At 41.1% G+C, this 15,169-nt stretch overlaps 1 pseudogene; it reads left to right on the top strand.

Moving 5' to 3' along the window:
• The window catches only part of LOC121315732, a 150,979-nt pseudogene that overhangs the window by 134,961 nt on the left and 849 nt on the right, over window positions 1-15,169 (top strand).

Below are 15,169 nucleotides of genomic sequence, written 5' to 3'. Positions count from 1 at the left end.
CGTCATGTCGTTTAGAAGGCAGGCGTTTGTCTTACTAAATGATCCTAATCAAGTCATTAATGTTGCCTGGAATTTTAACGTGGAAGGGATGAATTGTGTGGTGTTCGTCAGTTCCGAAACGATGAGGTGTTTTTACTGTGGAGAACAGGGACACCAGAGGAAAGCCTGCCCGAGAAAGGAGGCTAGAGCGGAGACAGGGCAGGATCAGGGCGATGCTGGCAGGGAGGAAGTCGGGGGTGTTGGGGGTGAGCGGGAGGAAGAGTCGGCTCCTGCACCGCAGCCGCAGAGCGAGCCCGTGCTGACCGAGGAGGAGGCGATCCAGAAGGAAATCGGAGCAGAACCACCAACACCACGGCCTCGCACAAAGAGACCCAGCCGCAGCCTGTCACTGACGGGTTCGGAGGATAATACCGCTACTACTGAGAATGGTGAAGAATCATTCAAGGTAGTAGCGAAAAAGACACGAATTCAGCGGAAGGCTGCAGAGCTGCCGGATGGCAGAGCGCAGCCAGTGCAGAACTCCGAACCCGTGCAGACAGGGAGACTGCGGGCTCCAGGCGGGGCGTCAGTCCCTCCCAACGCGGAGGAAGAGAGCACAGCGCAGGGTGAGCCAGGCGCGGTGCAAGACTCTCCGCTAGCTGAATCTCAGCCGCCTGAAATAGTGACGGCTGTGGCAGAGACCGGTGTCGAGGAGTCGGAGGGAGCTGCGGAGGAGCGGATTCTCGGGGGCGAGCGAGAGGACAGCGCGGATGAGATGGAGGGGGAGCTCTCTGACTCCTCGCTTATCTCAGACATCCCTGATAGCCAACCCGTCAGTAAGAAAAAGTTATACACGCTTGAGCAGGTAAATGATTTTATGATAGAAACAAAAGGGAAAAGGGGAGTAGAAATAGAGAGTTTTTTCCCTGATCTAAGGTTATTTCTCCACTCCGCTCACGTTATAACAAGGAAAGCCACAATAGAAGAATTTGATCAGCCAAAACGTTATAGATTAAAAAAAATTGTTCAGAAAATTAAAAAGGATCTTAAAAGTGGTTCAAAATCTCTTGTTTAAAAATGGCTGTGTTTTATGAAACTTCTTTTATTACTTGTTTTAGTGTGTTAGTTTTTTTAGCTATGATGGAAAGGTGCGTTTTTATTTCTTTTAATCTAAACGGCTGCAGACAGTCTTTTAAGAGGGCGCAGCTAGTCGGGTTTTTAGAGCAGAAGCAGGCGGGGGTGGTGTTTCTGCAGGAAACGCACTCGGATCAGGAGAATGAGGAGGCGTGGCGAGCGGAGTGGAAGGGGCTGTGCGTGATGAGTCACGGCGCTAGTACTAGTGCAGGAGTAGCCGTGCTTTTTAAACCCAGCCTGGGGGCAGTTTTACTAGATATGGATGAAATCAAGAAAGGGAGGATTTTAAAAGTAAGAGCTAGGCTGGGCAGTACAGTGTATGTTTTTATTAATATTTATGCCCCCAATAGAGGGGGGGAACGAATTTTATTTTTTAAGAAATTAAAGCAAGCTCTTTTTAATATTAATAATAATGATGTGGTGGTAGTAGGAGGAGATTTTAATTGTACTGTTAATTTTAATATTGATAGAAATAATGATGAACCACACCCTCAGTCCTCCAGAGAGTTGGCTGCATTGTTAGAGTCCAGTGACCTGGTTGACATACACCTGGTCTCAATATCACACAGACTGTGTATATAGAGCAAGACTAAACCGGATTTATACTTCTAAAAACGATTTAAATAAATTTATCAAAGCAATAATCATCCCCAGTAGTCTCTCTGACCACCACTGTCTATTAATTACAATAATAATTCAATCAGAACCCCACAGAGCATCTTACTGGCATTTCAATGTAAAATTATTACAAGATGTAAAATTTAAGCAACAATTCAAACTTTTTTGGATAATTTGGAAAAAAGAAAAAGCACAATATAAAGATTTAAGACAGTGGTGGGACATTGGCAAAGTACAAATCAAATGTTTTTGTCAACAATATACTATAAATGCAACCAGGTCACTGAACACAGACGTGAGAGAACTAGAGTCCAAAATCCTCCTCCTAGAGGAAAGTTTAAATTCCGAATTTAAAGAACAGACCCTGGAGAACCTAAAAGAGCAGAAAATCACGCTGGGGAGCTTGCTGAAGGAAAGAGTGAAGGGGGCGATTGTGCGTTCCAGATTCATGGAGTTGAGAGACATGGATGCCCCCACTAGTTTCTTCTTCAACCTGGAGAGGAAGAGAGCGGACAGTAGACAGCTGTGTTGTATCAGGACTCCTGGTGGGAAAGAACTGCACACCCGGGAGGAAATCAGCAGAGAGGCGGTGCGTTTTTACAAGGAACTTTATAATAAAGAACTGTGCAACATAGAGGACACTGAGCGGCTGCTCCAGGGGTTACCCAGCCTCAGTGAGAAGGAGCAGATTCAGCTGGACGCACCGCTGACCCACCAGGAGATGACCGCCGCTGTCAAGCAGCTCTCCAGCGGAAAGGTTCCCGAGATCGATGGACTGCCAGCAGAATTTTATAATAATTTCTGGGATATAATGGGGGAGGATTTGCTCCAGGTTCTGAGAGAGAGCCTCAGCCACAAGGAACTGCCTCTTAGCTGCCGTAGGGCAGTGGTTACACTGCTGCCCAAGAAGGGAGACCTTTGCCAGCTTAAAAATTGGAGACCTGTGTCAATTTTATGTTCTGATTTAAAGATTTTATCCAAAACAATCGGTAATAGATTAAAAAGTGTTATTGGAACTGTAATACATATGGATCAAACATATTGTATACCGGGTCGCTCTATTTTTGATAACTTGTTTTTTATTCGAGATTTTTTAACTGTAAGTGATATTTGTGATTTTAATGTAGGAATGGTCTCCCTGGATCAAGAGAAGGCTTTCGACAGAGTCGACCACACCTACCTCTTTCATACACTGGAAGCCTTCGGGTTCGGTCCTGGTTTTATTTCTTATATTCAGCTTTTATATTCCAACATTTTTAGTATTTTAAAGATCAACAATGGGCTGAGTCAGCCCTTCCCAGTGTGCAGGGGTATAAGGCAGGGCTGTGCCCTGTCTGGTATGCTGTATTCACTGGTTATAGAGCCCCTGCTGCACCTGCTGAGGGTCAGGTTAGCTGGATGGACAGTGCCCTCCTCGCCCTCCACACCCTCCTCTGCCACAGTGAAGGTGTCTGCCTACGCAGACGATGTGACTGTGTTTGTGAGTGGGGATGCAGATGTCCAAGCGCTGCAGCAGACTCTAAATGAGTTCCAGAGAGCATCTTCTGCCAGAGTAAACTGGGCAAAATGTGACACCTTCCTGTCAGGCAGCTGGGATGAGGGCACCCCTCCTTTCCTGCCTGAGGGGCTGAAATGGAACAGAACAGGTATTAAAGTGTTGGGGGTGCACCTCGGAACAGAAAACTACATGAAAAAGAACTGGGAGGGTTTGTTGGACAGGGTGAGGGGGCGGCTGCAGAGGTGGAAGGGACTGCTGGCTCAACTGTCCTTCAAGGGCCGGGTGCTTGTTATTAATAATCTGGTGGCCTCTAGCTTGTGGCACAAGCTGGTATGCCTGGACCCACCCCAGGGCCTGGTGAAGGAGATCCAGAGAGTGTTGCTGGAGTTCTTTTGGAGCGGGAGACACAGTTTGAGGCCGGCAGTCCTCTACCTCCCTAGTGATGAGGGGGGGCAGGGGCTAGTCAGCATTGCCAGCAGGGTGGCAGCCTTCAGACTGCAGGCGGTTCAGAGACTCCTGTACACTGAGGAGGAGGCTCATTGGAAGAGGCTGGCCTGTTTCCTTCTCAATAGATTTGGGGGGCTGGGGTTAGGAAAACACCTGTTTTTAATTGAGAACACCAGTTTTAGTAAAGCAGGACTTCCTCCTTTTTATCAAAGTATTTTAAAAGCCTGGCAGCTGGTGAGGGTGGAAAGGGATGTGGAGTCCTTGACAGGGCAGGACCTGTTTGAGGAGCCCCTATTTTTTAATCCACTCTTTCCAGTTAAGTTCCTCCAGTCGATGACGCTCTGTGCCAGTTTTTTAAAAGCAGGTGTAACCAGGATGGTCCACCTGTTAAACCTTGAGCTCTCCTGCTGGCTAACTGCCTCCCAGCTAACTGCACAGCTAGGCTGGCACTCAGAGAGGCTTGCAGAAAGACTGATGGGTGAGTTGAGGGGCTGCCTCTCCCCGCGGCTCAAGGCAGTCCTGAGGGAGGAGTTGTCCAGAGGCACAGAGCAGAGACAGCTTTCCTTATTTCCAGGGATGATCGTGTCACCAGCAGTAGGTGAGGAAGGTGAGGGCGGTGGAGAGAATGGAGGGACTTTGCTTAAATTGCAGAATGTGGAGGAAATTATCTTTCACACAATGAATGGAAAACATATATACAAATTGTGTGTTAAAGCCACAGAGTATAGTAGGCTAAGGGGTCTGGTAGACTCTAAGTGGCGAGCTTACTTGGCTGTAGAGGAGGGGCACAGGCCGGTGTGGAGGGTGCTGTACAAGCCGCCTCTCGCCAAGAGAGTGGGGGACCTGCAGTGGAAGATTCTACACTGCATTGTGTCCACAGGCAGGTTTCTCCATAGAGTGGACCCCAGCATCAGTGAGCAGTGCGCTTTTTGCTCAGCAGAGGAAACTCTCTTTCATGCCTACAGTGAGTGTGAGAGGCTGCGGCCACTTTTTAATTTACTGCAGGGAATCCTGAATAATTTAGGGGTCGTTTTAGTAAGGAGCTTTTTATTTTTGGGGTTCTATACAGTTTTAAAATGAAAAACAGGTGTGTTCTTATTAATTTTTTAATTGGACAGGCAAAATTGGCTATTTTAAAGACAAGGAAAAATCAACTCTCTGGTTCTGGACTGACCAGTTTAGCGGTTCAGTTCAGGGTGCTCGTGGTCAGCCAGATCAGAGTAGAGTTTGAGTATTTTAAACTGGTCAGTAACCTGGAGGACTTTCAGGAGAGGTGGTGTGTGGGAGACGCCTTGTGTGCTGTGAGTGAGGAGGGGGAGCTCCAGTTTTTGTTCTAATTTTATTTAATTTTTGTTTTACAGTGTTTTATTTTGGCTTTTATCTGTTTTCAACAAAGAAAAAAAAACACTGTTTAATATTGATTTTTTAATGATCCTTTTATTTTGTTTAAAATCTGTTTTTAAGGAGAACACAATGTATTTTAGGATTTTTTAAATTTTGCTCAGGCAGTAGGAATCTTAACTTTTGTTGTGTTTTACCTTTATTTGAATTTTAATGGATTTTATTTGGAATATTTAAATAAAGGATCTTAAAAGTCAAAGTCTCTCTGTCTCTCTCTCTCTCTTATTTTGTGTATAGGGCTTTAAATAGAACATTAAATTGATCCGGATTGTGTTAATTTTTAATTCTGTGTTTCTCTCGCTGGGCCTTTGCAGTACGACGAGTTAACTTATTTAATGCAAAGGTGAGGAATCTGTGCCATCGGTCCTCTATTCCATCCTTTACTCCATCTAAAATCACAGGCACTTCTCTTTCTCTGTCTTCACGCTCAGCCATTTCCTGCTCAACAGTTTCCCTCTCAACCATTTCATTTTCCTCATCATAAGCATGGGCCGGGGTAGCTGAAAGGGAATATTATATATATATATATATATATATATAGATACTATATATATTATTATCTATATTATAGATATATTTTTTGAAAACTTTACCTGTCAATACGAGAATTCTGCTAAGCCCAATTTAATTAAAAACATTTTTATGCAGCCAAGGAACAAAGGTCTTCAGCAATGACAATCTTGTACCGAAACTAAAGCCCATACAAAGCATTTCTTTATTAACAACTGAGATCTGTTTTTTTTTCTGAAATAAATAATCATACAAGGGGAGGTTGAGGTCTAGATTATTTTACAAGCAAATTGCATGTCACATAGCATTGCTATCAATACACCTGCTTGTCACCAAAGGTTCATGTCAACTTCAACCCTTGGTTTTCATGAAAAGTCTCCTTAAATTATGCTAACGCATTCATGACTGAATATGTTGCTCTCATTTAAAGTAAACCAGCAACCAGTTAAAGGCTTGCAAGCTTTCTTTTTTTAAATGTTCTTCTATTTTATGCAATCATTTTTTTCATATCATTTTAAAATATATATTTCAATGCAAATTGGGCCAATACAAATACAAACAAGGAGCAGTTTGTGATGATAAACCAATAATAGCAGTGGGGATGGACAAGAGGAAGGGACAAAGAGTATGGGGCAGGCATGTAACAACAGAGCTGACCTGAATGAAAGCTCAACTATAATTAGAGCGAGTCAGGATGACTGTAATAGGCAGAGGGGTGGTTACAGTACATGGAATCAGAATGTAAGCCCAAGCAAGACAACATTAATAAAATGTGCAGAATATGGATCCAATTGACAGGATAGAAAGAAAGTAGCTTCAAATTACATTTTCATTTTTACTGTCTTCTCACTTCTTCATGATATTTTCAATCATTCTGAGTGGTTCTAGCGTGATTACTTCAAATATTGTTTACATAATGTTATAATGTTTTACTATGTGTTTAATGTAGCCAACACCATCTAGATAATGTGTCCAGGCACTGCATAACACAGTACAAAAGGAAACGTGATTTAGTGACTTTTAAACCTCAACAGATGCTTTGCCAATCTAGCCTCTGTTATACATATTTGTGGTGAAAGGCACCTACAGCTCAAAAACTGCTCCTCTATTCAGGTCAAATCATCTTAACACAGAGCATACATCAAAAATGTATTGAACACAATATTTCACTAATGGCAATGAGAACCACTCACAATGATTGGAAACAGCAATAAGAGCAGTAAAAAAAAAAATTAATTTTTCTCTTGATTGATGAAGAGTGGCAGAAGGTGTACCAGGGGGTTACCAGTGGCAGCATTTGATTTACGATATCCCAAGAATGCTTCCCTGAGTTGTGAGTTATGAAGTTTGGGGCTGCATCGTTCAAACTAGGGTTGGTAATTTGGTGAAAATTGATGACACGTTGATAGGTGTCAAAGAAGATGAAACAAAATATATATCAAATTGATCTTAAAGTTTGCTAAACACAGAGAAATGACTAAAATATTTCTGCTTTATTGTATAAAACACCTTAAAAGGAAAACACGAGCTAGGATGCTGTTTGGTATGGTTTTCATGATTATTTCCAGAGAGATAGGCATACAGGTCTGCAATATTTGCCTGTATACACAAAAGTTATTTGCTAAATTAGACCTATTTTCCTTGGCGTTTACAAGGGGAGTAGTTTTCTGAGATTGTTTACTATCGTCTAAATACTATATATATGCAATATAGTACTCAGACCCTTCCTATGGTGTCCCATTTTGTGAAATTACAAAATGATACTGTCACAGAGACAGCCGAAGTGGGCGGCATCAGAACCAGGAAAAGGAATGAATGACAGAGAGGTGTGGTTTGGTGGAGCTGAGCGAATGTTTCGCTCAGCATTTAATAAACAGAACAGAAAATAAAAGGATTGAACAAACAAACAGAAACAGGACACGGCACTGGTAGCCAAAATAAACAGATAAACAGAACGGACTAATACTAAACAAAAAATACGGTGAGCAGATATATTTTACTATACATTATTATTATTATACTTCTTATTTCCTCCGTCTCCAATCCCGTTCTCCACTCACCGAACACCCAACCGTGAGTATGTGAAAAACGTGCATCTATATATATATATACTGTTGTGCTGGGATTCAATTACTAATTAATTATTCACTTGAATCCCAGCACGTGAATTAATAAAGTGCAATTCCCCGTGCTCACATATTATTACATTTTACTTGCACGTGAAGTGCTGTGCAATCCTCGTGCCTAAATACACATATACATTTTAAACACTCATGTTACACAGACCCGTTTATATCCCGTGTACTAATGTCTATACACCAACATTGAAACACACCACACGCAACACATAACAGATAATATACACAGGGGAGGGCACTTTGTCACAGATACATACACATTTTTTTAAACTTAATATTTTATTCAAAACTTGAATACTTAAACTGAAGACTTCTAACGGTAAGATGTTACAGTAAATGTCAGCAAAGACTAAAGAGAAAAAAAAAATGAAATATTTTATTGCATAAGTGTTCAAACCCATCAATCAATATTCAGTGGAAGCACCTTTGGCAGCAATTACAGTTGGGTAAGTCTCTACCAACTTTGCACACCGGCTTGGTGCAATTTGTGCCCACTCCTTTTGGCAGATTTGCTCAAGCTCTCTCAAGTTGCTTGAGGATCGCTTATGGACAGCAGTTTTCAAGTCTTTCCACAGATTCTCAATAGGATTAAAGTCTGGGCTTTGACTGGGCCACTCAAGGACAACCACTTTCTTATTCTTAAGCCACTCCAGTGTAGCTCTGGCCTTGTGCTTTGGATCATTGTCCTGCTGAAGGTGAAAAGTCTTTAACAGGTTTTCCTCTAGTGTTTGCCTGTACTTTGCTCCATCCATTTTTCCTTGAATCCTAACAAGCTTTCCAGTCCCATAGCATGAAGCTGCCACCACCATGCTTGACTGTAGGGATGGTGTTGACTGGGAGATGTGCTGTGTTGGGCCTGCCCCAAATGTACCACTTGGCATTTAGACCAAAAAGTTCCAATTTGGTCTCGTCTGACCACAACACCTTTTGCCACATTTTTACAGGATCACTCAGGTGCTTTGTTGCAAACTCCATCTGGGCTTTGAGATGGCTTATTTTTAGTAATGGCTTCCTTCTTGCCACCCTGCCATACAGGCTACTTTTGTGAAGTGTTCTGGATGTTGTTGATTGATGCACATTTTCTCTCCTCTCAGCCATTGAACTCTGTAGCTCTTCCAAAGTTGTCGTTGGCCTCACAGTGGCATCTCTCAACAGTCTTCTCCTTGCCTGGCTGCTCAGTTTGGAGGGACGGCCTAATCTAGGCAGTCTGGGTGGTACAATATACCTTCCATTTCTTGATGATTGAGTAGACAATGATCACAGGGATATTCAGAGACTTCGATATTTTTTTGTACCCATCTCCTGATCTGTGCTTTTCAGTGACTTTATCCCTGACCTGCTTTGAAAGCTCTTTAGTCTTCATGGTTGAGTCTTTGCTTGAAATTCATTACCTGACCAAGGAACCTCACAGAGACAGGTATTTTTATTCTGAAATCATGAGAACCACTAATATCCCACACAGACAGAGGCCATTAAAATAAAATTGTGTAGCTTGATAAGGTCACTTTGTGCACCTGAATTAATTTAGGTTTGCCACAGCAAAGGGTTTGAATACTTATGCAGTCATGACTTTTCCATTTTTATTTCATATTAATTATCTATTTACTACTTTCTTTTTGTTTTTGCTTTGAATGTGTGGAGTAGGTTGTGTATATAACACATATTAATTCGTACTTCAAAGTGTCATGACTGCAAGCTTTAAAACAACAAAATGTGAACACTGTGAGAGGGTCTGAATACTTTTGCAAGGCACTGTATATATATATATATATATATATATATATATATATATATATATATATATATATATATATACACACACAGTGCCTTGCAAAAGTATTCAGACCCCTGACCAATTTTCTCATATTACCGAATTACAAATGGTACATTGAAATTTCGTTCTGTTTGATATTTTATTTTTAAACACTGAAACTCAGAATCAATTATTGTAAGGTGACATTGGTTTTATGTTGGGAAATATTTTTAAGAAAAATAAAAAACTGAAATATCTTGCTTGCATAAGTATTCAACCCCTGTGCTGTGGAAGCTCCCAGTTTGCACTGATGAAAGAAATTGCCCTAACGAGGACACAATTACCTTACCATTGGCCTCCACCTGTGAACCATTAAAGTTGCTGTCACATTTTCTGGATAAAAACCCCACTGTTGAAGGATCATTGGTAAGGCTGTGAATCTGAAGGAAAATGAAGACCAAAGAGCATTCTACAGAAGTTAGAGATAAAGTAATACAAATGCATAGATTAGGGAAAGGGTACAAAATAATATCCAAGTGTTTGGATATCCCAGTGAACACAGTTGGATCAATTATCAGGAAGTGGAAGCTGCATCACACCACCCAGGCACTTCCAAGAAAAAGCCGTCCCTCAAAACTCAGCGCTCAAACAAGGAGGAGACTTGTGAGAGAAGCCACAGAGAGGCCAACAATCACTTTGAAGGAGCTACAGAGTTCAGTGGCTGGGAGTGGAGTAATGGTGCACCAGTCAACCATATCAAGAGCTCTGCATAACACTGGCCTGTATGGGAGGGTGGCAAGAAAGAAGCCATTACTCAAAAAGTACCATCTGAAAGCACGTCTGGAGCCAGAAAGCATGAGAGTGACCCAGCTGCGATATGGGAAAAGGTTTTGAGGTCAGATGAGACCAAGATAGAGCTTTTTGGCCAAAACTCAAAGCACTATGTGTGGCGCAAACCCAACACTGCCCATGCCTCAAGACACTCCATCCCTACAGTGAAGTATGGTGGTGGCTGCATCATACTGTGGGTAGCTTCGCATCAGCAGGGACTGGGCATCTTGTTACATTTGAAGGAAGAATGGATGCAGGAAAATACTGCAAGAGAATTTGCTTCAGTCTGCTAAAAAACTGAAGCTTGGGAGGAAATTCACCTTTCAGCAGGACAATGATCCCAAGCACAAGGCCAAAGCAACATTGGAGTGGCTCAAGAACAAAAAGGTGAATGTCCCACAGTGGCCCAGTCAAAATCTTGATCTCAATCCCATTGAGAATCTGTGGCAGTATTTGAAAATTGCGGTCCACTAGCATCGTCCAACCAACCTGAACAACCTGGAGCAAATCTGCCAAGAAGAATGGGCCAAAATCACTCTGACACTGTGTGCAAAGCTGGTACATACTTAAAGCTGTTATTGCAGCGAAAGGTGGCTCTACCAAATATTAATGTGTGGGGGTTGAATACTTATGCAAGCAAGATATTTCAGTTTTTTATTTTTCTTAAAAATATTTCCCAACATAAAACCAATGTCACCTTACAATAACTGATTCTGAGTTTCAATGTTTAAAAATAAAATATCAAACGTAACGAAATTTCAATGTACCATTTGTAATTCAGTAATATGAGAGAATTGGTCAGGGGTCTGAATACATTTGCAAGGCACTGTATATATGTAGTAAAAATATTGTATTTAATTACACCAGACATTCCTGCTGCCTTCATCCATACTTAAGGTGTATATCCCCGAAGTTCATACTTGTACTAACAAGTGAAAAAAAAAAGACATACAATGAAATAGATATAGTTCTCACCCAGGAAGAGAGTCAAGAGACCCATACAAATCAAAGTGTTGGTCTTCATCTTTCCAGTTGTCAGCTTCCTCTTAAAACACTTCCTGAAACACTGACTTTTTCCTAAACTGCACTGAATAAAGTGTAGATTCCTCTTATGTTTAGTACCAGAGACACAAGCATGCAAATATCCAACAGGCAAGACAGATTTTTGACATTCAGTAAACCAATAGTTGAAAAAAAAAAATGGTGTAATAAGGTTTTCACTAACATTTAGATTTTCATGACATGAGAGCTGTTGTTTGCTTCATGCTAAAACTGGACTCTGCTTTCTTCAACATAAAGTGAGACAGTAGTCATGGGGACCAACCAAGACACAGCTTCACTGTAATATATGAGCCCTCAGTGTTTTTCCTCTGATAGGTGATGTGGATTTCCTATTGACCCAGTGTTGATGGCTAAAGTGTAATGCTGGCTCCAGGGATCAGTCTATTTGTGGCCTCCCTGGCACCTCAACATGACAACTGTCTGGAAAGGGCTGGGTGGGGCACTTCGCAAGGGGCATCAAGTGGGCACCTCCTGTCTTCTGTGCTTCGTCGACTAGCTCACAACACCTCTGGAAGGCTTGATAATGATGCTTATGTCTTAGCACCTCTCCCCTTCATGCCCACCCAACTCAGCCCAGTTTACTCACCTTAGCCATCCATTCCTTTTTCATTGATGTTAACTTCCTCCATCAGCCCCTTACCTCTTCAACCAGACCCAATTGCTACTTCTCTCTGCCTCCTCAGACAGAACCTTCACTATAGGCTGCAACTGTTGTCCACTGAATCCAGTATATCTAAAAAGCCAGGTTATTGAGAGCACGACGAATCCTCGAAAACCCAATTGAGAATATGTGGAAAGAGTTGAAAATTGCTGTACACCAAAGGTCCCCATCCAACTTGACTGAGCTTGAGCAATTTTGCTAAGAAGAATGGGCAAAGCTGCTGTAATTGCTGCCAAAGGTCCCTCTACCAAATATTGACTCAAGGAGTTGAATACTTATGCAATCAATTATTTTCTGTTTTATATTTGTAATTAATTTAGAACAATTTGTAGATTCATTTTTCACTTTGACATTATGGATATTTTTTGTGTGATCAGTGACAAAAACCCCTAATTAAATCCATTCTGATTCCATGTTGTAACACAATAAAATGTGGAAAAGTCCAAGGGGGGGTGAATACTTTTGAGAGATACTGTGTATATATATCGCTCCTCCGCTCCCAATTTTTACTGTCTAACTGCGAATGCCTTAGCTGAAATATACATAGACACTTAGAATTACTGTTTGTTTTATTTCTTATTGCACATCACAAACAACAATATACAAAACTAATTAAATATCTACTTGATGAAGCGGTTTTTATTTTAGCCAACGAGGTGTTCACATGTGGCAGCAATGCACTAGCAAAAGTCGCAGGGCAGTGACGTCAGCTCCCTAGCAACAAGCCTTCTATGTTGTTGTTAGAAATGGGGTTCTTTAAATGCAGAAGGTTTGAGTGTTTTTGAGAAAACAGAGGAAGACTCATGAAATTAATTGGAGACTCAAGTTGATGAGAAGCAATTACCCTCCACTGTACGAATTAAAACGGTGTGCTGCTTTTAATATGAAAAAATGAGAAAAAGGGGGTTACTAGAGGATTTATACTTGACCTTGATTCCCCCGATAAAACGAGGGAGTATTTGGACAGTATTTGTTAGCCTATTTGTTTTTCTATGGGTCTCTCTCTATATCATAGTCCTAGATATATAGCAGATTTATATTGGACCCCAACGCCTGTGATATCTCGAGTGGGTGGTGTGTGTGTGTATATATATATATACACAGTGCCTTGCAAAAGTATTCAGGACGTATATTTCCCCATGTTTTCAGATTATTTTCCAGGGTTATTTATTTGTTGTCTGTGCCTTCTACAGTAATCATGAGTTAAATTTGTGACACTGTCAAATCACAATGCAAGCATACTTAATTGTATATACATAAGTGTATGGAGACAATCCACAGTTATATTTTTCTATTTGTAACAGATCTCTGTTAATGCAATTTACCTCTGGTTGGTGGTTGCTGTAGAGGTGGTATATTGCTAAACACCTACCTTGCCTTATTTTAAACCAAGAAACATGGAAAGCAAAACAGTTTCTGATGACAAAGTGAGCACATGATTAAGGACACTGCTGTTTTGGGGTCCAAACACAAACACATAGTTGTTCGTATTGTTAATTTTATGACCAGTCATATGCTATTATGCATATGAGTAAACCTCAAATGCTATATTTAATATAAAACTAAATGCAATGTGTGATCGACAGTAAATAATTTGACAAATAGCAGCAGAGATATAGTGCCTGAAGGGCATCTAGTGATCCTGTAAATTACAGTTAGCTGACTATAAGGTACATAGCCTAGACAGACTGTGAAACAAATGAATAACCGAGAAAAACAAATAAACAAAACTACATAAATAAGTTAAAACTATAACTTGTGTCAAGATGTTTTTGTTATGTGAAGCCATTAGATTTAACTACAAACAGATATACAGTATAATGCAATTACCAAATTTAATAGAAATATCAGATTGGTGTAGATAGTATACAGTGAGTGTACATAACAAACCCAAACTGAAGAGATCTATCACAGCACCGAAGGTGACAATTGACAAGATGAAGACCACACTTTGATATTCATGGGTATTTTTGCTTTCTGTCTGGGTGAGAATTCTCTGTATTTCATTATCATGTTTATCCATGCTAATTAGACTCATTAGAAGTACTTATTTGCTTGAATTTTTATAATTTTTTGTCACCAGGTGACTAATGTTTTTATTTGATTGATGTTTAATTTAGTCGTCGACAATTTTTTACCCCAGTTCTTTCCCCAACTATTATCTGTATCCTCGGCTCACCGATTGCAACTCCCCCACCCCCATCGACTTGGGAAACGGCGGCTGGAACACATATCCTCCAAAACGTTCTTCTGCCAATCCGTCATTTTTCACACTGCGGATCCACAGCGAGGCCACCAGACCTATAGTGCCGGGGGAGAACACAGATCTGGCGGCTCCACTGCAGAATCAGTCTTATCGGCCACAGGGGTCGCTGATGTGTGGTGAGCTGTGGATTTGCCTGCTGACCTAAGCCCTCCCTACTTAGGCAGCTCTTAGCCAACTCTGAGCCGCTCCCTAGGAACCCCCGGTCACGGTCAGCTGTGACATGTTTTCTATGACATGTATGGCACATCCTGCACGCCACATGGAGGGCTGTTTCTGGACATGCCACTCGGAAGCCCCAGAAGTCTGCACTTATGATCACGTTTGCAATGCTTCGTATTTTATTAAATTATCTTTCACATGCACTATTTTTGTTTCATGTCAGCAGCAGCATTTTCATTTGTGTCATCTAGTCTATGCACTTACAGGCAATTTGAATTTATGTGACAGGTATACAGTGATGATCACTTTAAAAAGGCAAGAGATGAGACAGAGAGCAAGAGAGAGAAACGAAAAAAAAACTGAAAACAAATGGGTTTATTCCAAACTTTTTAGATAAATTGTATTTTATAAATTAGTATTATTTTTTGAGCCTGCTTGCCAGTAATTGCACTTTATTATTGTTTGGGTTCAAAATAACTATGGGTCTGCCCACTCTGTCTAATTTCTGTTTCATTACAGTTATTAGGGTCTTCTCAACCTCTAGTGCAGAGTGGGACAGGACTTTAACTCCTTGCATTCCAGTAATCGTGTATCAAAGCAACATTACAATACTGCTTGAACTTCAAACCTGGAATTAAGAGACTGAACTGGAAATATTTCAAAGCAATTACATTAGAACTGAGGGATACAAGGTTTGGCTGAGTGTGTGACA

The sequence above is a fragment of the Polyodon spathula genome, chromosome 1 (assembly GCF_017654505.1).
Source record: "Polyodon spathula isolate WHYD16114869_AA chromosome 1, ASM1765450v1, whole genome shotgun sequence".
Classification (NCBI taxonomy): Eukaryota; Metazoa; Chordata; class Actinopteri; order Acipenseriformes; family Polyodontidae; genus Polyodon; species Polyodon spathula.
Note: the sequence above shows the minus strand (reverse complement) of the source record. Positions and strands in the feature narration are given on the sequence as shown.